General features: G+C 45.1%; 1 long non-coding RNA gene across 1 annotated transcript in view; it reads left to right on the top strand.

The window, feature by feature from the left end:
* The window catches only part of LOC144148115 (uncharacterized), a 38,825-nt gene extending 17,139 nt beyond the window's left edge, over positions 1 to 21,686 (top strand). Inside the window, exons 2-4 of the long non-coding RNA XR_013317979.1 lie at positions 290 to 325; positions 11,500 to 11,535; positions 20,179 to 21,686. This is a non-coding gene — a long non-coding RNA (uncharacterized LOC144148115). The remainder of the gene's footprint in view (positions 1 to 289; positions 326 to 11,499; positions 11,536 to 20,178) is intronic.
* Positions 21,687 to 23,343: the final 1,657 nt, after the last annotated feature.

The raw sequence follows: 23,343 nt of genomic DNA, 5'->3' as shown, positions 1-23,343 counted from the left end.
TCGTAGCCAAGTGCTCGGTGGAGGAAGCTCGCGGAAAGAAGCTTGGGTAAAATATTTGTACACAATGCATTCTCTAACGTGCCGGAATTTTATATAAAGCGGTTTTGTAGTGTAACAGCTCAAATTGTGCCATTTCGTATAAGGCTGGCTCAGAATTAATATCATCTAAGCGAGTTTCGCCTTCTCTGTTGCAGTCACCAAAAGTTACACTCACCAAAAACCAGCTTCACTGCGGTTATTAGGTTAAAATCATAACACCAACATTTAACATTTCTACTTCTCTTTCCAGGTGACCCGACCGATGCTGTACCACTTACCCAACTCCGTAAGTTGCAGTAAACTGGTTGCTTGCACAATTTTTTTTCAAAGAATTAATGTCCGCACACGGTGAAGCTTACTTTATTAAAATAAAAAAAAATTTGAAGTTTTCACTTGAAATTCATGGGGCTAAACACCCAGAGCTACTAATGGTGTCTTCGGTCATAATCACTGTTACAACGACCTCACGAAGTATTTTAAATAGCTACAACAATACTGTAACCAGAGTTTTATTTAAAATTGTCATCGTAGAACAACCGAAGGCATTCGGTACATTTTTAAAAGCAGTTTACATTAACATCATTATGAAAGCACCATAACCCCGTAGCTCAAGTATTGTGCGTTATGTTGGCGTAATTTTATTGTCATCTTTCGGGGAAAATTGGTACCTCGGCCTGTTCTCATAACTCAAAATATAAGAAAAGAAGGACGTACAAAATAACAAAAATAAGTATTTTTTTTCTGAACGTGCTTAGTTAGGGTGGCTCCGAGTATGCAGCCGAGATTTCCTCTGATCAAAACTTCACCAGGAGCGGTGTCGCTGCGCAAAGGTATCACCTCCAACATTGGTTAAAAAAAGGGAAAGAGATGCGAGGCAATGTTGGTTGCCGATCACACCCACAAAGTGTGAGAGTTGTGTATGTATGTTGTGTTTATTGGCTCAAGGGCATATAGTACCAAAGAGCCCGAAAGTGTGAGTTGGCAAGGTATTGTCCGCACGTCGAGGACGTGGCTCGACGCGTAGATTTTCGAAGCGGTTAATGAGATATTCGGTAGGCAATGTCTACATGTCGCAGGGGAGGGGGGGGGGCTGTTAACTTGAGCTTCAATATAGTTTTGCGCGTTGGGATCAGGCTAAACTTTATGCAAGCCTCATTATGCTCATACTTTATGAAAATACTAAATTTAAAATGGGAAACAATGGCATTTCGTACACTGCACTCGCTTGGACTACGACCCGACCAATCCGCTCATAAGCGAAGTATGTCCACAAAAGTCGAAAGCGCACGCGTCTATCAGTTCTTATTTCATTTTTATATGTGTTTTAGAAGATTGGCTTTACAATCATGTAAGAAGGCATAAGTGTTAACCATTTTTGCATTTTCTGCGAGCACCACTCGCAAAACAAAGCGCACAAAAACACAAAACTGCTTTCGCGTACTTTCAGTGCTCGGACTGGAACGATAATACACCCCGTCATGTACACACATTCCAATGACATTTTTTCCTTGGTGTATTGCAGCCGTTTGGTGCTCTATTCAAAGGCTGGAGTTTTAGGTAGAACTCATACAACACTCGTCATGTCTCCATTTTAGTTCAAAACAATGTTACAGTTCGTTTGTGCGACAGGAATATGCGTTTCGTCTTCTCTGTCTTCTTGTGACTGGCTGCCACTGCGCCGAATCCTCTCCTCTGCAAAAAGCCATTGTTGTTCTTTAAATCTATGGCTCAATATATATTTCTGCAGTCCAGTCTGCATTTCTATATTTTAGACTGTACAGAGCGCATTGTCGCACACCGCGCCTTTGCGCATGGTTATGTCATCGTCATTCTGTCATTTGAGTCTCTCGCGATTTCACTTATATTGTCATAGTTAGCTTCGCCGTTTGGCACTATGAGTAATATTATTAATGCTGAGCGGCGACACCGCATACCCCGAGCCGCAAGCATAAGCTGCGTCTATTTGCAGATAGGACCCACAAAAAGGTGTCTGTGGGTGCCTTGTGTACACACCAGAGGCCGGGGTGTCTCTCTGTTTACCACGCCGGGAGCTCCCGAACCTCGCTAGGAATCAGGGTTACATAAATGGACTCGTATCCCGACCCAGGTTTTATTTGGTGCATGGTATTTTCGGCATTCTTCGCTGCTAATGCTATGCCGATAAGAAGGTCCGCACCGATTAATCAACGCCGTCTTCTGGCGTGCTATTCAGCAAACTACACCAATTTTAGGTATTTTTGTTAGTTAACCTCTCGATCCAGACACAGTGATCATAAACAAGTCAGTATGCAAAACCTGTCAGCTAATCAAACAAGTCGTGAGCAACAGCTCAGCCGTAAGCTCAGCAGCAAGCAGCTGTGCGTCCAACATGCTTACTGAAATATACACTGAACAACCCCCATGTAAACTCCTGAGCGAGACGAGCCTCTGTAACCTTACCGTAAATGTATCGCACAAAGCCCTGTGAACATTTCACATAGAGTAATTTTTAAGCTGGACTTAAACACAAAACTGAACGAGACCTATTACAGGGATTTGGGATAAGAAAGAAGTTACTACGAAAAAAAACAATCAAACGACATGGCCAAGAAATTCGGACGAAACACGTTTAATTTACGTTTTCACAGGCACCTTTCCTTAGTACTTCTACGTGGCCATCACTTCTTTTTGAAATCCGCCCAAAGCCAGCGTACATGATTCAAGTGTGAGCACTACGGGCACGGCTATAACACAGGCAGAGGAAAACCCACGTGTGAAAAATGTTTTCGACACTGTTGCCCAAATAAAACTGCTAAGTAACGTATTTACATACTCCGACAGCGTGCGCGCATGTTAAATATGTTAATATACACCTAAACTGAAGTAAAAACATCCCTTTTATGAAGAACGCAGAAAGTACACTTTTTGACGCGGATGTACCGAAGCAGCTCACCGGGGCATAGCAGAGCATGATTTCAGGAGCATACCAAATCAGGGAGACGAATTTGAGCCCGCCTTCGCCTACGCTGCGGCTGAACTAATCAGCGCACCCTACGACATTGCTTCTAGAACTGGAGAACCAGCCGTAGCTGTGGCATCTGGCAGTGCTGCGGCGAGCGCTTTATGCTTACTGCTCTGTTCTCTTGGGACTTAAGTGTGCATAACCACACGCTGCGCCGCTCCAGCCAACTGTGGCAGGTAGGGCTAAGAAGATAAGCACCACTGAAGTATGACAATCTGGGTATCCTGAGCTAGTTATCATAGCCTCGCACACACTGGGAAAGGTGCCAATCACAGAAACGTCTAAAGACCTCCCCCCCCCCCGGAATAACACGTTAAAACAGGGCAACTCACAAACCAGTAGTTCAAATATATCGGCACCGATAAGGTGATGGATCGTACTTCTGTGATCTATTCTAGCAGCAATATTACAATATTACAAAAACGGTTCTCTACAAGAAAATGTGGCACAAAGCTTGTTCACTTTCACTCTCATTTACCACATTCTCTCACAATATCGGCCTACCTAATGTGTCCACACGAGGCACCCTCACACAATAAACAGTCACTTTTATTATGAGTATACCCTTTTAAAAATAACAGAGAGCACTGCACCCATTTCTCTAGACATGTAAGGCTCGTTCTCCACCGATAAGTCACATCTCGTCAAACAAACTTCCGGACCGATCTTAAAACGGTACCTCTAAGAGCTTACATTTTTCGTAACATGCCAACGATATATTCACTGAACGACCTTACGGATCATATAGCTTTGAGTTCATCATAAAGCAGTAATTAATGGTCAGCAATTGGTTTTTATATTGATGGTAGATTGTATTACTGATAATTACTTCGGAAGTCATCACAATAATAAAAAAAACTCCTGTCTCTCCTACTGTTCTTGCTTATTTAACGAACCGGACAGAAAGTATCCGCGCTCAACACATAACACACCTTCCGAATAGACCTGGCAAATAGTTGACTGCTGATTTTTTTCCAGTCGAGCGTAATTTCCAATCCGTATGGTAGCGAAGGTTTTCGTGTAATGCTTGTAGGGTAGCCAATCAGGCCGTTCTCTGGTTAACCTGCCTGCATTTCCTGCACTGTTCCTTCTTTCCTTCCTTCCTGTTATGCTTAAATTCCTTAACAGTCACAGTACTCACCATCCTAACAGACATTTCATGCAGAGTGCGCCCTTTGGAAAAGTTGCAGAGAATTATCCGAGCTATCAATAATATATATCGAACTTCTTCAACTTCTTCAATATTTATGGAGTTTTTCAACAAGTCCTTCGAAGAGGTTAAGGCGGCGTTAAAAGGCGTCCACGCTTAAAACGGTGAAATCAAGGGTCAAAATTTCTGAATCTTGTCTCAAAATGTCTCAAGGCTCAGTCTTAGGCGGGGACTTAGCCATGGATTTCCTCAAGATTTATAGTACGCATTGATTGATTCGTTTATTTATTTATTTATTTATTTATTTATTTATTTATTTATTTATTTATTTATTTATTTATTTATTTATTTATTTAGTACATCTGAGTCTGTAAAGTTTTCCCGCATAGACACCACCCGCCCCCACATAGGCCGAGTCGCCACCTTGTCACTAAAGTTTCATTCATTGATTCATTCATTCATTAATTTATTATTACAACAGTCAGTTAGCCAGTTAGTTAGTTAGTTAGTTAGTTATTGTAGGGTTTAACGCGCCAACCCTACCCAGGAGATGAAGCGGGCCGTATGTGAGGGCTCCGGAGTAATTTTGACCACCTGGGGATCTTTAACGGGGGCCGAAATCTTGCACATATGGCCGTTTTTGCTTTCTACCTCCATCAGAAAAGTGGCCACCGCGTCGGGGAACCAAGCCCGCGTCTTTGTGCTCAGCAGCAAAATGCCATAGCCACTGAGCCAGCGCGGCGGGTTAATACGCAACGGGACGTCCGCCTTGCTTGGCATCTAATCTATTTGTTAATGCTATTAAAGCTCCTAGACACATCTAAAACAGTTCCTCGACATTACCTAAGGTTTTCATCGCCAATATTGACGAATCGATTTTTTTTTCGGGTGTTCCTGCCGTGCATATTAATAGTCATCTTCCTAGTTTTCTGCTGCTTTTTATCCGTTCGCCCATAAATAAGGTACCAGAAAGTCGCGTGAATATTTCGGACGCTAGCAGCTCGAATATAGACAGGTTTTTGAATCTATATCTCCAGTCGAGTGGTCAGACGTCATCCACATCACGAATCCCGAATCAGCTTACAATTGTTTTCATGAAAACTTCAATATAGGATACTAAAATTGCTTCCCGTACAGATCTTTTAACTGCGTACGCAAGGGCAAGAAACCGTTGATTACATAAAAGAGTTTGAAGAAAATATGTATAAAAAGTAGATTTTATGCGGAATTTGTTGAAACCAAAAATAACGACTAGTTTAATGGGTTGAAGGCCCGAAGAAGCAAACTGATTAGCCTCCTGCGTTACGAGAAGAGACACTGCATGCACAATATATTCGGTACTGACGTAATAAAAAGAGCAAATATTATTTGCAAGAGAATTCACTTCGTTTTTAATCTGATAGCATTATATGACATGACATGACACACAAGAATATTTGAAACGATGTGATCTTAACAAACAGAGAGCTAGAAAATGCCTTTAACGATTGCTTCATATCAATATGCAAGAGTGTCCACAACTCAGATTACACAAATTTCCTGAATGGAAGAACCCGATGTTAGCTTCCTTGGCCGCTGTCACTTTCAATGAAATTGTGAACTGTCTTCTTTATATGAAAAAAAAAAATGGTTGCACGGACATAGATGGCTTGGAAATTCAGACCGATTAAGCGTGTTCTAAACCTTATCTTACCGGTATTGGAGCATGTCTTTAACCTTATTTTTAATCGCGGTACTTTCCCTTAAAAATCATCAAATGGCTAAGCTAACTGTCTTGCGCAAGGGAGGCGATAAAAACGAATTCGGAATTTATAGACCGATGGCGCTATATTTTTAAAGGGCCTAGAGAAGCTTACACCCACTCGCATGATTTCAATGTACTGTGTATACAGGGTGTCCCAGCTATCATGCACCAAGATTTAAAAAAAGAGAAATCGCGTAACTCGAAGAAAACCTAGTACATAATGTTTGCAGTACTGTGAAGAAGCGGAGAGTAATTTTTTCGTTAATGAGACTTAATTAACTAATTGTAATTAATTATCTAACTCGAGAAATACTGTCCTAATCACTAAAGTGTCAATGAGGCACTTGTAGGTAACCACGAGGGGCATCTAACTGCGCTATTTTCAGCGACGAACTAATTGCGTACTCATTTATTCTGACTGATAAAGGAAACCCGCGAAATATGAAAAATACCACGTGACGACGCTTACGCGCGCATTGTAAAGCAGCATCCCCAAACAAAGGTGATTGAAAGCAACTGCTTCGCGTGTTACCCGCCCGAAGAGACAGCGCATCACCTTGATAATAGCATGCATGGAAGGAGCAGCAGCATCAAGATTCGCGGGACGCGTGTGCAGATAAGAAATAAACTCGGTCGTGATTTCTTCTTTCTTTCTTTTGTCTATTTCATTCTGGCTAAGTCAGAGGCAGCCTGTTTGAGGGCGTTGCTTTACGGTGCGCGCGGAGGCGCCGTCACGTGGTATTTTTCATATTTCGCGGGTTTCCTTTATCAGTCAGAATAAATGTGTACGCAATTAGTTCGTCGCTGAAAATAGCGCAGTTAGATGCCCCTCGTGGTTACCTACAAGTGCCTCATTGACACTTTAGTGATTAGGACAGTATTTCTCGAGTTAGATAATTAATTACAATTAGTTAATTAAGTCTCATTAACGAAAAAATTACTCTCCGCTTCTTCACAGTACTGCAAACATTATGCACTAGGTTTTCTTCGAGCTACGCCTTTACTCTTTTTTTAAATCTTGGTGCATGATAGCTGGGACACCCTGTATAAGACTGTTAATATATCATCCATTTTATGTATGTGAATTCTATTATGTATCAAATGTGTACAATTTATGTTGTGTGAATGTGCAAATTTTACGGCGTACCATCACTGCTAATCAACCACCTGTGAAATGTTTGTAAATTTTACGTGTTGAAGGTCTGTTCTCGTTTCATCTGCTTTGTAAAGGGGATGTGAACCCCGTCAATCACTTTCTGCGGCTTTTTGTTCGCGCTCCTCAGCACTTCGGGTTGCAATGAACTGATCTGATTTTAAAAAATACTTAAATATTAATTAGGTGGCAGAAACTAGCAGAACTACCGCAATTCAAAGTGTCTGTTCGACTAGCTTCCACGGTTCCGGAATAACAAGAAATCGTGGTCAAGCTTGGATGAAAAATGTAAACAAGCGCGCAAAGATCCCGAAAACATATTTGAAGCTACAATGGTGGGATTATATTTTCCCTCTCTCGCACCGCGCTCCCGATTCAGAAGTCCGCAATGCGGTGTTTCTGCAAGTTCCTAGTACGACAAGCAAACTATGCTTAGCTCTTTCGCCGTCTCAGTTGTTACGTTTTCTCGCTTTAGAAGCAGAATTGGCTACTTGTCAGAGTTTTTTTCTTTTGCCAACGCCATTGGCCTTTTGCTGCTGTCACTTTGGTTCCTTGTTTTTCTTGGCGCCTCGGTGACTGTAGACTCAATCCTACAACTGCGAGGCAATGGCGGCGGTAATCAGAAGACGCAGATGGCTAGTCGTGTTTTGACGTTTCATCTCCATGGCACGCTCCGGTGTTGCGATGCGAAAGCCGATCTCTGTAGTCTCGCAGCTCGCTTTCTCCAGAAGCTACCACCCATTGCCTGTTCGGCGCTCCTCTATCACTCACTCTGTTGAGAGAGCGACGCCAAGATGTAAAAATCGGCATAAAATTTAACATCTTGCCTAAACTTTACCTCCCAGAAAAACACGCCATAGTTGGCAATTAGAAGGATACGTATCCAACTATCTTCAATGGTCCAGCCTCCAAACACGCCCAACCTAATTGGGGCCAGATGGTGAGCAGCACAAAGGAATAGTAGCGGTTTTTTGCACAAACTAGGCACCAGAACAAGCAATATACGTAAACGAATACGTGCGTGCAATGTGAACAAGCAAAATCAGCCATTTCTTAGTGCAACCAACTATACTGCGAAATATCTCGCGAACGCCTTGGCAAAATTTCTCGGAATGTACAGCCGGCGAAGTTCTAACAGTAAAGCTGCTCAAGCGTTTATTTCTGCCGTGTAGCGTTACTGAAAACTCAGCCGAGCCGAGTGCACGTGAGCATGCGTCTCGTCAGGAGCGGCCGGCGACAGCCATCTCGACCTTCGAGAACACTGGGCTTGTGTTCGTGGCGTAATCTCTCGCGTGCTGTTCTCCTCGCCAGCTAACATTCGTTTGCCCTTAAAGTGGGACGCACAGACGCGGTTTTCGCGCTGCAGACGCTGAGTTTTTGAAGCCAGTTGCGGCGGGTTCTAGCACATGCTAATGCGGTCGACTTGGGGAGAGATGTGAAAGCCTTTGGACGAAACGATCTCGGCCTGCCAGGGATCAACAAGTTCGGAAATCTATGCTAGGTGCAACACCCGTGTCTTCTACAAAGGGAGAGGGCCATCCAGCTCTGCTGTTTTCCCAGCCTTGCACCAGCAGCGGAAGCTGCGCATTTTTTTTAATGTTGCGGGAGCGTGGACAAACGGGTGGGTCGACGCCTTTCCACAGTGGGAACCCATGAATTGAGCAAGAGTAGTGGACATGCGCACAAGGATCCGCGCGTGCAACAGTCGTCGGCTTGGTTATTCCCACAAGCATGACACAGCCCCTTTCCGCTGGTGACCAGTCGGGTATCTTTATTGGCGGGCGGCGAGAGAAAATTTGTGTGCGCCTTGTTTACGGCAATAGATATAACAAAATGATTACCAGCGGAATAGGGTTGTGTTTTGCTTCCAGGAAGTCTAGCAGACGACGGGCGGGTGCAATTGGGGTACACAACTAGGGGGTTGAAGGGAGGGTATTAGCAACACCAACGATAAATGGGCGGTACGCAATACTAACACATGCCCTGACAGCTTCGAGCTCACACACAATATGATTAATACCTGATAGTATAAATTTGCTGATCGGAATCAGTACACCACCGCCGGGACGCAATGTTCGGTCGTATGCAGAAATATTTACACTACAATGATATGAAAAAAATTCGCTGTTTTGAAAATTGGCATGTAGCCACGCTTCCGTTAAAGATGCGCGTTTACACGTTTATAAAGCCACGTTTCCGTTAAAGATGCACCAAGCATAACAATAGCATAGTTAAAAGGTGCACGTTTGTTCATAACAATACGTGTATTTGCATGTAGTATGGAAACAACTGGAGCGGTAATATAAGCCCGCCTTCCCTCCGGAATTCCTATGCGGAAGAGTTGCATGGTACGACCTTCTCACAAGCGCTAAAAGACCGAAAATGTGTGTCTTCTATGCTATCGGTCTCTACGTCATTGGTGGCAGCGTTGCGTTATGCCACCGGCGCGGCAGTGTTTAAAGCTCGGGATGTTACGTTAAGAATGCTATCTTGTTATCCATAAGCAGCTTATTCTGTTTTAGTGTAAACTGTGGGGAATGTGGTTGACCTTTGGCAAATTTCAGAAGTTCTCCCCGAGCATTCTAGTTGCTGGCAAAAAGCCATACGAAACCAAAATGCCGCTTTGTTTTAATTTGCGACGCAAAGAAAGTATATCTTTTTGTCTGTTTGAAGTTGTTTGACTTCAGGATAATGGGGCGGCATTTAGTACTTGAAAAGGCGCCAAAATTTTGGATGCGTTCAACTGCATTGGGAGGGAAGTCGCTGATAAGCATTGAAGTCGTCGCAAGAGTTTTTTGTTGAGTTTGGGTCGACGTCTTGAGCTAGTCAGGAATGCTGTGAAAGATAAGGTTATTTCTTCCGGAAGTATCTTCAAGTTCGTCCAGCCGGTAATTTAAATTTACTTAATGTAACATCAGACACTGAGTAGTTTCCTGGTTAGCAGCAAGATTGCCCTCAAGAGCTTCTTTCCTTTGGACTTCAGTTGAGGGGTATTAATATGTTTTAATATTTGGGACAGCTTTGCGTCAAGCGGTACTTGCGTAGCCTTCATCTCTGCCTGACCTTCATCCGGTTCTAGAGTTCCTTCTTAATAACTTTTAGCACTTGAAACGTGTGACTAGCGTCCACAAAGCTTTCGACCTCCAGTTCATTATCTGAGCTAGAGCGAGATCATTGTTTTATGGGGTCCAGGGTTTGTCTCGACCTCCCTTGACTGAAGCAACAAAAGGGCTAGGTCCACACAATCACGAAAAGTATCACGAAGCACCCGTGGCTCGAAAGTAGCAATAAACTTCGAGAGTCACATCGTTTAGCGTATAAACAAGTCCGGTCACACACATGCGGAGAAAATGGGCGATACCCGTAAGCCATACTGAGCTGAAAGCTGCTCTCGTGCCCCGAGAACCAGGCTGCGCGGGTCTGTTAAACACTTGGCAAACGGCGGTGGCGCTGTACACAATGCCTACTTTTGCAGGGCAAGGATCAATTCGTTTACTGTCTATGGGGTGATAGCTAAGGCGTAGTCCCGCCCATGACCGCGAAGTAGTTTTACAGCGAAAGCTCTACTCCGCGACATATTTCCTTCAGCCGCCAGCGCGCAAGCTACGCCTTTCTTATCAATTCTCTTGCTCAGTCCTTTGCCCCTGCAGCACTACACGAGTAGGCACGGGCGAAATGACTGCCTCGCCTGGTCCTTATTGCCCAGCGGCGGCTGAGCAGTTTGTGCTTGCGGTTCAGTGCACGTGAACGGTGTGACTAGAAGATGGTTTAATGAGTGATATATGAAAACCATGAGCTGACTCAGTTTAAACGATGGAAGACAATAGAAGTACACGATGGACGCACACGATAGCAGTGTTTCGCTGGCGCGTTTTGCGGCGCTTGATTCGTCATGCTTGACATTCATGCGACTACCACTGGGCTGTATGTGCGCGGCTTCAGGCAATCAAAACAATGATTCGATTCATTCAGTACATATAGCTAGAGGGCAGGCGGCAAAATCTCAAGCTAAGGCAAACTTTTAAGGAAAACTGTATGCGTAGTCCTTGCTTTCGCTTTTTAATGACTGGGTTTATAAGTGTTAAACCTGAACATGTTTTTTCAGCAGATGGCAAGATTGCCGTATCTGTGTGTGGCGAAGGAGGGAACTGCAGTAAGTCCATACCAGGAAGATTTGCGAAGCCAATACTCGATACCAATATATCATACTGCGCAGAATGCAGCTCGCGTCCAAACTCTTTTGTGGCGTTTCAAGCACCTATTATGTCGTTTAAATTAGGATAGCAATTTGCGCGATCTTGGCAAATGCATGTTTTTGTACAATTTTGTTTGTAATAGTGTTTGTGACAACCGCGCTTGTTTTCATTCCGACTTTGCATAACCATGTACTTATTGAGCATACCTCTTTGCAGAAAAACGTCTCCTTGGGCCAAGCGAAAACCCATTCAGTAAGTCTTAATTGGATTTTTTTTATTGTGGATACTTTCTACGCTAAAATAACGCAAATAAGCTGGGAATGTGCTGGGAACACAAATCAAACACGGTTATTTGATCTTTAAAGTGACTCCCGATGTTTAGTACACCAACGAAGAGTGTGCATCTCCGCCGGTTGTGTGGTGGCCTACACATGCATCCCTCAGAATTGGCTTTCTGCGGAAGCTCGGGCTCAATTTGGCATAGAAGAATACAGGATACATGCCACTATATGTTTACTTGCAACCATAATTTTTTAAGCGGATACGAGTGCATTTTTGTGGATACCGGCAAAACCATTAGTGGCTTTTGTTAAAAGACATTCTTTCCTCAACTGGTATGTACATGCCCAACTGCACTGCCACAGCACCATTGGTTCTTAAGGTGGCGTATTCGCAGTTGTATTACTGGCCGCATTTTTTCCAGATTTTTTTATGCAGTGCGCTAAGTAAATTCATTATATCGAAACGTCCAGCTTCACGTGTTATCCAAAGTGTGGCGGACCAGAACTCACATCACCATTTGACGTAACTCCATCAGCTGCCCTAATCCCACGCACTGGTTTTGAGCGTGGCTCCCGCTGTACGTTTTAAATGCGACGTTTTACTGGCAGTCGTTGATATCGAATGTTTGGTTGTTGACGGAAGCTTGTGCAGCTTAACCACAACAGAAATCCGTTGAGTTTTGCCCATCATCCAGTTTGTCACTGTAGCTCAAGCTTGCAAATCTGTGGAAAAAATGATGCATGGGAACTCGGACTGCAGAAAAACTCGTCTAAATTATTTTTTTAACCATATGCCGCTGGAAATTGAAAACGTGTCCTCTGAATTCAAAACATGTAACCTGGCACATGATTTCATAGTGCTGACAGCTCGCGTTGGTGGCTGTTTTCATTAATCGTGATATACAATAACGGAACCAAATTTGGCATGGATAAAAAACTGGCACTTGATTTCTTCTTACACGCGGTGCTGTAATCATACCAAACAATTCTTCGCGTGAACGTATTTTATGTCTTTTATTAGTTCTGTGGTGTTGAAAATACTTCGATTCCCCGTGAAAAATATCCTTTTTTTAGCACAGTGTGGTTGAGGAGAGGGAGGTTAAACGCGAATGACTTCTCAAGTAGGTACCAAAACCAAAATATTCCCAGAAAACACTGCAGTATAGCAACTTGGTCATGGGGAAAAGCTTTAGCGAAAATAAATACTGGAGGTATATGGGTTCCCCGAAACGGAATACAAGCCTGACTGTTTTACGTGAGGTTCCTGTAGTGTGGAAGGACGATAATTTTTAAATTTTGAACACAGAGCCAAAGATGAGGTGTATGAACTTCGTTGTAATGGTTATAAACAATGTTATGGCGGTGCGACCTTGCAGCATTTTTTTCATTTCCTTCAATTAGTGAACCTCTCTCATCTGAACCACTATACCCACATTGCGTGCATCCAATTAATGATTGTCGACGAATTGGTTATGTTATGGGTCATAGCTGCTACAAATGTTGGGTATTCTTGCTTCTTTTATTCTTTAAGAAAATTTCGCCCAAAAAAACAAATTACCTTTTAAAATTCGTACACTTTCAACTATAGTCTCACTCGCCTTACGCTGCCACCTGCAAATGCCGGCGGCTTTATACTTTATGCGGTCCTCCCCCTTAGGCTGATAAAACTGCCGCTCCGGCTTATTCGGTAACCGCTCACGAAGGCGTGAAAAGAAGCGGTGCACACATAGCCTACCCTTGTCCCAGACTGAGCGGACTTTAAAGTAGCTTTACGATCCCGGTTTTAACGGGAACGTGTTATTGGAGCTCTGTTCAAAGAGCTCGCCCATCTCGCTTTATGTTCACAGCGGTTAGTGGCCTCTATGGCAGGCAAGTCAATGGACCCTCCAAGTGGTAGGCATGGCCAATGAGCTGCTTATTTTTCGCTTTACTTTGTACCCCAGTGCGAAGACGGCTATGAACAAGCACTTCTGCGATCCTCTGTCAACGCGAGCTGTTAACAACACGACATACATCAAGATTTATGTACAAGTGTTGAAGTGACATTGAAATGATGGCTGTTACAAAACGCTAGTGTAACTGCATGATGAGGGCAGTACTGCAGCAGCCACGGATTGGCTTTATCAAATCATCGCATGTTTTAAAGGTAAGGTAACATGAGCCCGAATGGCTTTACTAGCAAAACCACCTGTGAGCTACGTCGTACATGCCGAAAGCCTTCGCAGTTTTGTATAAAACGTGCTTTCTTCTAATTGGCATGCCAGGATAAAAGCTTCGAGGTTCATAATTCCGTAGTTTTTGCAGACACAGTGGTTGTAGTGTCTTACTCGGGAAAATGCACCCTGATGAGTAGCTGTTAAACTCCCGTTTAGGTGTACTTTCTTGTGAGCACCATTTAGACCTAGTTCCCGCTCAGAGACGGATGCAGAGTAAACAAAATACATGAAAGAACAACTTGTAAGTAACTTTAGTTTATTTATTTTAACCCCATGCCTTTTCAGTGGACCTTCCATAACAAAACCTTCGAAAAGTAGCATGCGATGCGATTCATTACTTTTGTCTAAAAACGAAAGCAAAAACATCGGCATGCTGTGTCGAATGCGCGATGCTGTATGCTTCTCCCCTCCCTTCCCCTCATCGTGGGTGTAGCTTCCGTCACCCTTTCTTACCTACCACATACCGTTCAGCAAAAAAGCATCTTGCATTGTGCAGCGCTTATGCATTCTTACAGTTTAGAAGCTTCAACAACCACATTTTATTACAGACAATTTTTGGAAGAATGATGACCATAGGTTTGCACCCATACGTCGTTTTTTTCTAAGTGGCATTTTGATGTCTTGTTTTTGCTCGCCTAATTGTTGCTTACCCGGCCCGCAGTCTAGTTTCTTTTTCTGTACCCACGTCAAATTGTTTTTGTGTGCGCGCATCTTTCTTTTTTTGGCTTATGTACTGCACCTGTGTTCAGGCAATTTGGAAAAGATGTTCATGTATACCTCGCCGCACGGGGAACCTTGTGAATCGAAAGTGATGATATTGCCAACACCGCGGACCCCAAGTCCCCACGCTCACGGTGGAGCAAACCGTGGTAATTAGCTTTAAGGTGAATGGTAGAAGTCTCGAACGGTGGCCGTCGGAGCCCTGGTCAGGCTCCGGCCAATGGTCTCCCTGTCTGTTTTGTTAGGCAGGGTGCTCCGGGACCTCACTGACTATCAGGGTAAGGTCACTGAAAAAGGAACCCCCGTCTCCTCATTTCTGAATTTTCAGCTATCGATCCCAGATTTCGAGGCGCTGATAGATCAGCTTCCCAAACCCTTCATCATTGTAAGTGACCGGTATGCAGAAAATAATGCTCTTTCGGGCTCTTCCCGCACGGATACCCGTGGTCGCCTCATTTGATAAACATGCACCGCTCCCTCTAACAACGAAGATAGTTTAACAAGAAGCTTTCTCGTTTTGAACCAATTATTACGTCTCAGCTCCAGCCCCACAGGCAGAACAATTCTGAACCAACTATGCCTGTGCTCACCGCTTCAACACCCCAAGGCCAATGTGACTCAGCTGCCACATAAAATTATCCAATTCATTATGGGACCCCACTGCCCCGTAACATACATCCGGCACACCACTAGGATCGCAAAGACCCCAGAGCGAAAGCCATCTTCAAACGGTACGGCCTGAACTCCACCACAGTATACACAGACGTAGCCTCCTACCCCGGAAGGAGACATATGACCGCTGTTGGGACTACAGCTCAAGCCCTTTTCACAAGTGCATCACTTCCTACCACCCATGCACTACAGGCCGAGTAAGTGGCCATCTCCCTAGCAATTTCCCAAATCCCTGCAGAGAACATCATTGCCAACAAGCATGTAGAACTTGTAGAACAAGCATGTAGACTGCCAACAAGCATGTAGAACTTTCAAGAACCGCTTCATTTCCCGGCCCGCCACAAATATTCTACTGCAGCAGCATCCACAACACCGCGTAAGCAATATTTGAGCTCCAGCCCATGCCGACGTCCCGGCAACGATGCTGCCCGCTAGCATGCCCGACTTCTGCCACACCAGGTTAGTCAGGAGTTCGGCGAGCCATGGCGTGTCTGTCCCATCTTGTCCTTCAAAGAAATCACACAACACTACCGTGTGGAGCGAAGAATGTACCCCCCTCCACATGACAACCTCACAAAAAAATGAGAACGCCGCCTTCGAGACAGCCAGAAAAACACCTTTCCCCACCCAACTAAAGCCCACATTCTGGCCCCCTCCCTGTACTCCTCGCAATACCACTGCTGCAACGGTCTGCGCACCTTCTACCATATTATGTGGGGCGCTGATAAGACCCCAACCTACCCGCAGCCCTTCCAATCCCCTGAGCACTCGGAGAGAGAACTGTCCAGCTCGGACACTGACGACCAGCTTTGGCTGGTGATGGGACCCCAAGGAGCAGAGGGTCTCAAGGGATCCTGTAATAAGGACTCTTCCTCAAGGCGAAAAGCCTAATAGGGACGTTTATTCCTTTCTTCCTTCTCGTTATGGATTCTTTGTTAAGCCAGTCCCACATTGCGAGTATGCGCTACTGTGGAAGTAAACACCAGTTTTCTAGAATACCCACAGCAACTCTCGGGCGTGCACTCCATAGGCCCAACGTTTGTTTTTGGATGCATGCCGCGAATCGGTACCTGTTGCTTGGTGTTCACCGAGCTATTTTTTGAGTAGGCGCCGGTTTGCGGTGTCACACCCCAGATGTGACTTTGGGCATAACGTTCTAAACCAAAAAATTGAAAGTTATGCCTAATGGCTTAAGGCTATCAGCCTTAAGGCACGCAGATTAAGGCCATTATCATCCTATGTCGGCTTTTCGGTAACGGCTGTCCTTGCTAACCTCACAACATGTTACGTCTATTTATGTCGCGCTGTCACACGCCTACGTCACCTCCTCCCTCTGCCGCACATCAACCTTCAGCTGTTGGGGCACAACGGAGCAGTGGCCAGGCTTCGCAAGGAAGCGTTTTAATTTTGCTGCACTTCACCCGCAATCATCATCATCGTCAAAGAAAGTTGGCTTTCCTGCAGGTTGTATTCGTGTTACAGACGCCATCAGTGAGAATACTAAAACTTCGTTTTAAAATTCTTAACATCCTAGGGAGAGTAAGTTCTCAATATGAAACCGCCTACATATCATGATATCGGAAACAGCACTTATTCACACCTTGATTTAACTCTGCAGTTTTCTCTGCAGTTTTCATACCTTGAGTGCATAGGACGTGGGCACGGACCCAATAACATATATAGGTAAAGGCACAAGCACTTCATACTCCCACAAGAGCTTTAATGAAGCAAGAGCAACCTGGAATATATGTACAGAGATATCTAAACTCACTCCACAAATATACGACATCTACACGTTGAAGGGGTAACCCAACTCCTCACGGCGCATATCCTCGACGCCGCCAAGAAGTCTATTCGCAACGCCCCTCGTGCCCAAGCAACCGAAGGAAGCTGTGGTGGAAAAAGGACTGTAGCCGGGCGCGAAAGGCTCAGAACAAAGTGTAGGGTACTTATGTCAGTTCCCTAAGCCCGACGACTTCGTATTGTTCGAACGGGTTGAGCAATTTGGAAAACGTGTGCGCCGTGAGGCAAAATGGGGGGATTGGCGCGCCTTCTAACAGCAATATATTCTTACACAGACACACGTATACGTTGCGTGCACGTATACGTAACCTCAAAAGACAACAGATACAGAGTCTGCCCCAGGTTAGTGCAACATGGGCGACATTTGAACACAAGGCTAACACACTTCCACAACACTTTCAACCTGTCCAGTTCTGTACAACTAAAACACTTTCATGAAACACAAAACGTCGAGTGAAAAGAAATCTTTGTGTGATAATTATTAAGTCAAACGCCTCGTAAAACTCACCATGATCACTTCCTGACCTGAGGATAGCTCTCAGCACATATAAGCATTCACCTCCATGCGGAGACAACAATACATACCCCATGATAGGTACATGTAGGTACACTTTAAACACTCCGCATGTATACAACAAAATATACCTTTCGGGAAGCTTACAAGGTCTTGAAGGGTGGCCGTGGTTGTTGACTTCCTGAGTGAGGGACATGACCCTTCCTATCCTTCAAGTTCTCGTGCCATCACCCTGGCAAGCTGCCTGTATAAGCTCCTTTAGAAGATGATTAACAGGAGACTCGTGTACTTGTTAGCATAGAATGGTCTCCTCGAGAGCTCCCAGGCAGGCTTCAGGACGGGGAGATCCACAAATGATTAACTTGTGGCACTAGAGTCGTACATCAAGGATGCTTTCTTTACTGCATAGGCAGTACTGCATGGCGGTACTCTTTCACCTTGAAAAAGCGTATGATAACATATGGCGATATGGCACCCTCAGTAACCTGAATTGTTTCGGTATGCCCAGTAACATGTTAAGTACGGTTGCCAGTTACATGTCTTAGAGGAGGTTTCATGAAAGGGTTGTAACTGCACTATTTGGGGTCCTTGTGCAGGAAAATGGCGTGCCTCAAGTCAGAGTTTTAAGCTGAATTTTGATTATTGTTAAGATAAATTTGCTTAGGTAGGAATTGGCGCCCTCAATTTTCTGTTCAATTTCTGTTGACGACGTACAACTATCTTTCAAATCCTGTAATTTAAATATTTAGGAACGCATAGTGCAGCTTCGTGTGAACAAACGTGCTGGCTGGGTAGATACAAATGGGTTACAACTGAACCGAGAAAACGTACTTGCGTTGTGACCTCCTGCAAGTGTGGTATTCATGCGGAACCGAGATTACCCTTAATCATCTGTCAATTCCTGTAAAAAGGGAGCATAAGTCTTATGCGTCACATTTGGTGAAAAACTTCCAGTCATTCTACACGCCAAATACCTTAAGCATAAAAGCCTGAAAACAGTAAACATCGGAAAGTGCTTTCCCAGCCACCGTTTGGCGCAGACAAAGAACTCCTTCTGAGCGTCTATACCGCCTCGGTCGGGTCTCAGTTAGACGACGGAACTGTTGCGTATGGGTCGGCCATAAAAACCACACTAACGATTCGTGATCCAGTGTTCCACTTAAATCTCCGCCTTGCGTCGGGTACTTTGTGAACTAGCCGGGCCCTCAGTGGAATTTAACAAACGGTGGCTGGAACATCAACAAATGAGCGTACATTTATTATAGGCTTTCAAGATTATATCCTTGAATAACCATCCTTTTAAACCTGTTTCCCACTACACAACCTCAACCCAGTTTCTTTGACCTTGTCACTGAGGGCGAGACAGGAAGGTTCTTGTCTTTCCATTTGCTTTTTAGATGCGTAACATCGTCTTTTACTACCATACTACCACCATGACAGCTGCAGCCTGTTTCGTGTGACCCATCTTTTATGAAACTTGATAAACGCCGAGTGCCAAGAAGCGCCATTTTGCAGCACTTCTTGTCCTTGCAGTATAACTACCAACGGGCAGACTTTTACAGTGACGCACCAAAAACTCCAACTATGCTGTCTTGCGCTGCTCATGTTTGCAACATTTATGCACGCAGAACCATGCGAAGAAACACCATGATTTCCTCAGCGGAATTTATTACTGATTCCACAACGCATACTTGAACACAAAGTACCCAAGGTATTCACATATTTTTGAAGCATTTTGCGCGCATTGTCATCACATCAGCCGGGCAAACACCACATTGTAAATTCAGCTTTTAACACTATCATGTCTATACACCCAAAACTTGAAATGCCCCTGTTCTGCCTTCCAGGCCACGCTGGGATCAAATGGGTGCTTTAGATTTGGTGCTCTCGGCCCTTTGATGGCCTTGCGCCAGGAAAGCAGACTATCATCGTCATCATAATGTTCATTTATTCCTGTACCATTTTTATACATTTTGAGATGTCATGCTACCCTACAATTCGCTATAAACGGCCCGTAGTCTGTGATTACATTTCTTTTCATCAAAGCAAGAACGAAACTCACAGAAAATAATCGGTAATATAGAGTTCTCTCAAAGCAAGGATAACCGCAAAATTTTAGTGAGCATAGCAATGCCAATAGGATCTTTTTCGTTTCGAAATAGCCCGCGTAAGATACCTTATGGATGTTGTAAAACATTTATGGGAATACTTTTGAATAATGTTTCTTGTTTTATACATTGTATGATTTGACGGAGTATTAAGTATGACGAGTCGAGAGGCTGTAAGATTTTTTTGCGGGCAACGGAAAGATAATCTATTATCAATGCAGTGAAGCAGCCCATCATCTGTTCTTTTTTAAAACAAAACGAGGACTTTATTGTACTGTGAAAATTTTAGTGGCATCCCGCGAAGCGGTTTTGTTCGTTGTTAGGTATGCGGAATCCCCGATAAATTACAATAATTGAACAGGCATAATTTTTTTCTGGAATTATGCACGGCCGACAAGCATTCGTGGCTACTGTTATTGTTTCGAAAGAGTATGGTTGCGGAAGTCATTTTAGTAGTCTGGCTATTTTTGGTGTTTATGGCGGAGCATGCAGCTGTTGTGGACACTGCTGCAGCAGAAGTTCATGTGTAAGCTACGGTGGAGCCAACAGACTGTCAAAGGTAACGGGAAGTTTCTCCGCAGGTGGAGGCGGAGACCTTGGCCTAACAAGCACAGATTCTGTGGACACCTTCGGCGGAAACGAGGGCGCACATTTTGGCGGAAGTAGTGGAGGGAGCCTAGGATCAAGTGGAGCCCTTGATGGAAACTTAGGAGGACCTGCTACTAGCGGAATATTGGGATCAATGGGGGGCAGCGAATTTGGAAAACACTTAAGGAATGGTGGAGGCAACTCTGACGCCGAAATTGGTGGCGCCGGCAGCGGCGCTGGGCCACTCGGTGGCGGGTATGGCCCATCAATGGGCACGGGTGGGTCACCACTAGGCGCAGGTGTAGGTGTAGCCTCTTCTCCTTTAGGAGCTGGAGTCCCTGTACCTGGCGGTGTTGGTCCTGATGGTGACATTACCGGAAGTGGTCCTGGGGAAGGAGAACTAGGTGGGGCACCGAATATCGGTGCACGTCCGTTTGGCGTTAATCGACCAGGTAGTACTACAGCCACCGGAAATCCACATAGTAGAAACGCACCCATGGATGGAGATTATCACGACGTTATGGCAGGGGCTCGTCCAGCAGAAGAAGGTGGTGCTGGTCCTGGTGCATCCGTAGGGGAAAATGGTGCAGGAACGCCTAATTTGCCAGAAAGTTCAGGCAACAGGCCTGGTTCCATAGCACGTGGATCTCCACTGGAAGGTTTAGTTCCTGGACGTCCTCGAAATGGCCCACGAACGCCTAGCATGGGTTCCGCTGGCAACGGAATTCCTTCGGAGGGAACTCGAGATCTGAGTGGGAATTTAGGAGCTGGACTGGGAGGACTTGGAGGTGGTGCTGGAGAAGGGATTGGAGGCTTAGGAAGAAGACCGGACGGGTTTGAGGGAGAAAGAAATAGACTGGGAGGACTTGGAGGTGGTGCTGGAGAAGGAATTGGAGGTTTAGGAAGAAGACCGGACAGGTTTGAGAGAGGAAGAAATGGACTGGGAGGACTTGGAGGTGGGGCTGTAGAAGGGATTGGAGGTATAGGAACAGGACCGTATGGGGCTGAGGGAGGAAGGAATAGTCTTGGTATAGGTGGCGGCGCCACGGGAGGCTTTCTAAGTCGCTTACGCGCCCGTATACAAGCTCGTGCTCGCGCACGTGCTGCTGCTCGCGCGAAGGCCCGAGCACGTGCCAAGGCTCGCGCCCACGCCCGGGCTCTCGCTCGTGCAAAGTTAAGGGCTCGCCTGCGCGCAGCTTTTCATTCAAACCTCAGTATTGGAGGGGGCATAAATGTAGGCCTAGACAAAGCTGCGGAGATGAGTGGAGACGGACTCTTGGGCGGGGGCGCAGGACTTCAGGGAGAAGGTGGAGCCGCTGCTGGTCTCGGCGGAAGCGGGGATGCTGGTGCTGATGGTGGAGTAGGCAGCGATTTATACGGTGGTGCAGCAGGATACGCTGGTTCTTACGGTGGTATACACGACGGGGCTTACGAATTTTACCGTAAATGATGAATGTGAATTTCGCACTATTTGCCGGTAATAAATGCCATAATCGAAGCGGCGACTACTTTCCAAATGCAAAAAAAAAATTTGTTGTGCTAACCCGGAGTGGTTCAGCAACGTTCCAATGTGCATTTACCCCTTCGGATAAACCCTGTCGTATCCACGCCGGTACTGGCCTTGTCAATCGATTGTATTCTAATTTCAGAGTACACAAATCCCTAATTCCAACATACTATTCCTTCTTACAATAGCGCTTTGAGCATGTACAACGTGCTTGCACGTTAATTTTGTTACGCAGTCCACAAACACGGCAAACGCCGTTCTTTTAGTCTTGGCTCTGGTATTTTAAATGGGAGTAATAACCGGCGGCAATGGCTATCTCAACTACGATGTGGCTTCTTCACGTAAACATTTAAGCTGTGCATGAACATTAATATAACTCCTATTTTTGTGGCATATTCTATCGTCACCACAGGAAAATAAAATATTCGACGTAACCGTAGTAAACGCGGGCATTTTAAAGTGTGCTCTGAAGCACCTTTGAAAGGGCTTATTTCGCTTTGATAAATGGTCCTAATTTGCATAAGATACAGAAATTTGCAAGCTGCTACTTGGCACATAGACAAAGACGAACGCGCAAGAAGCTTTGACGCCTGCGCACTATAAACTGGCAAAACTGGCGTTGAACAGGCAGTTTAAATGAAAGAAATTCAGTATCATCCGCGAAATATAGTGCAGTCTTATTCGCACACTAAGCTAAAATTCGTCCGCAAAGTAAAATTTTGAAATAAAAGCACGGAAAAATAAACGTATTATACAAAGAGCGAGACTTCGGCTCCGCATTAAAAATTACTTTAACGTCTACCAAAATATTCGGGGTGAAGCCCCTTTGGGGCTGAGTGTATTGGCGTCTCCTGTGGCCGTCCTCGTCGTGATTGCCGTCGTAATCGTTCTATGCAGTCACGGTACTAAAACACAGGTAAACTCGTCTACGCCTTGCGCCAGAACATAACGCGTACTAAAAAACACCGAGACACTCATTCACGCATCGCGCTGGAGCGCTTCGTAACGCGTTCTAAAAAACCCCGGGACACTCGTTTGCGCCTCGCGATAGAGAGCTTTGTGCTTCAAGGTCAAGACACTTTTAGAGCAAAGCTGGATACTTCTACCCCCAACGGTTTCATCTCCGTCGGCAAAACGCCAAGGCGCCAAGAGAACACTTACACACTCCATACTTCACCCCTCCCTAGGTTTCACGTTAGAGGAAGTGACGCGGAATTTTTTCTCACTTCACGAACCGGCATCATTTAGGTATCGGCCTCAATGTGGCCACATTGAAGATTTCAACAAAAGTGAGGTCGAGTGGTGACGGCGAGATGGGAACGTGACCAAGAGTGAGAGCCAATAGTGAAGGCGAGTAGTGAGCGTGAGCACGAGTGATTACTAATAGCGCGAGCAATCGGTAAGCGTAAGTGCGAGTGAGTGCGCCAGGAAAAATATATTTTTTGGAGTGAGCGAGCGAGTGAGTAGGCGTCGTCCAGTTTTGACGATCTGTGCGGGCCAAGAGAAGCGTGTCGAGGTTGGCGTGTCCGGCACGTCACTGAAGGAGCAGGTGGGAGAGTAGAAGAGGTGAGTGAAGGTATGCGTGTGAAGAAGGCGTCACATCTGGGCAGCCTCGGCTGTGAGAGAGGGTTGAGGAAGAGGAGTTTGTCTG

Source organism: Haemaphysalis longicornis, unplaced genomic scaffold (genome assembly GCF_048455015.1).
Source record: "Haemaphysalis longicornis isolate Haplotype H1 unplaced genomic scaffold, Haemaphysalis longicornis Haplotype H1 scaffold_77, whole genome shotgun sequence".
NCBI classification, from domain to species: Eukaryota; Metazoa; Arthropoda; class Arachnida; order Ixodida; family Ixodidae; genus Haemaphysalis; species Haemaphysalis longicornis.
The sequence above is the reverse complement of the archived record's forward strand: the minus strand, read 5'-3'. Positions and strand labels throughout refer to the sequence as shown.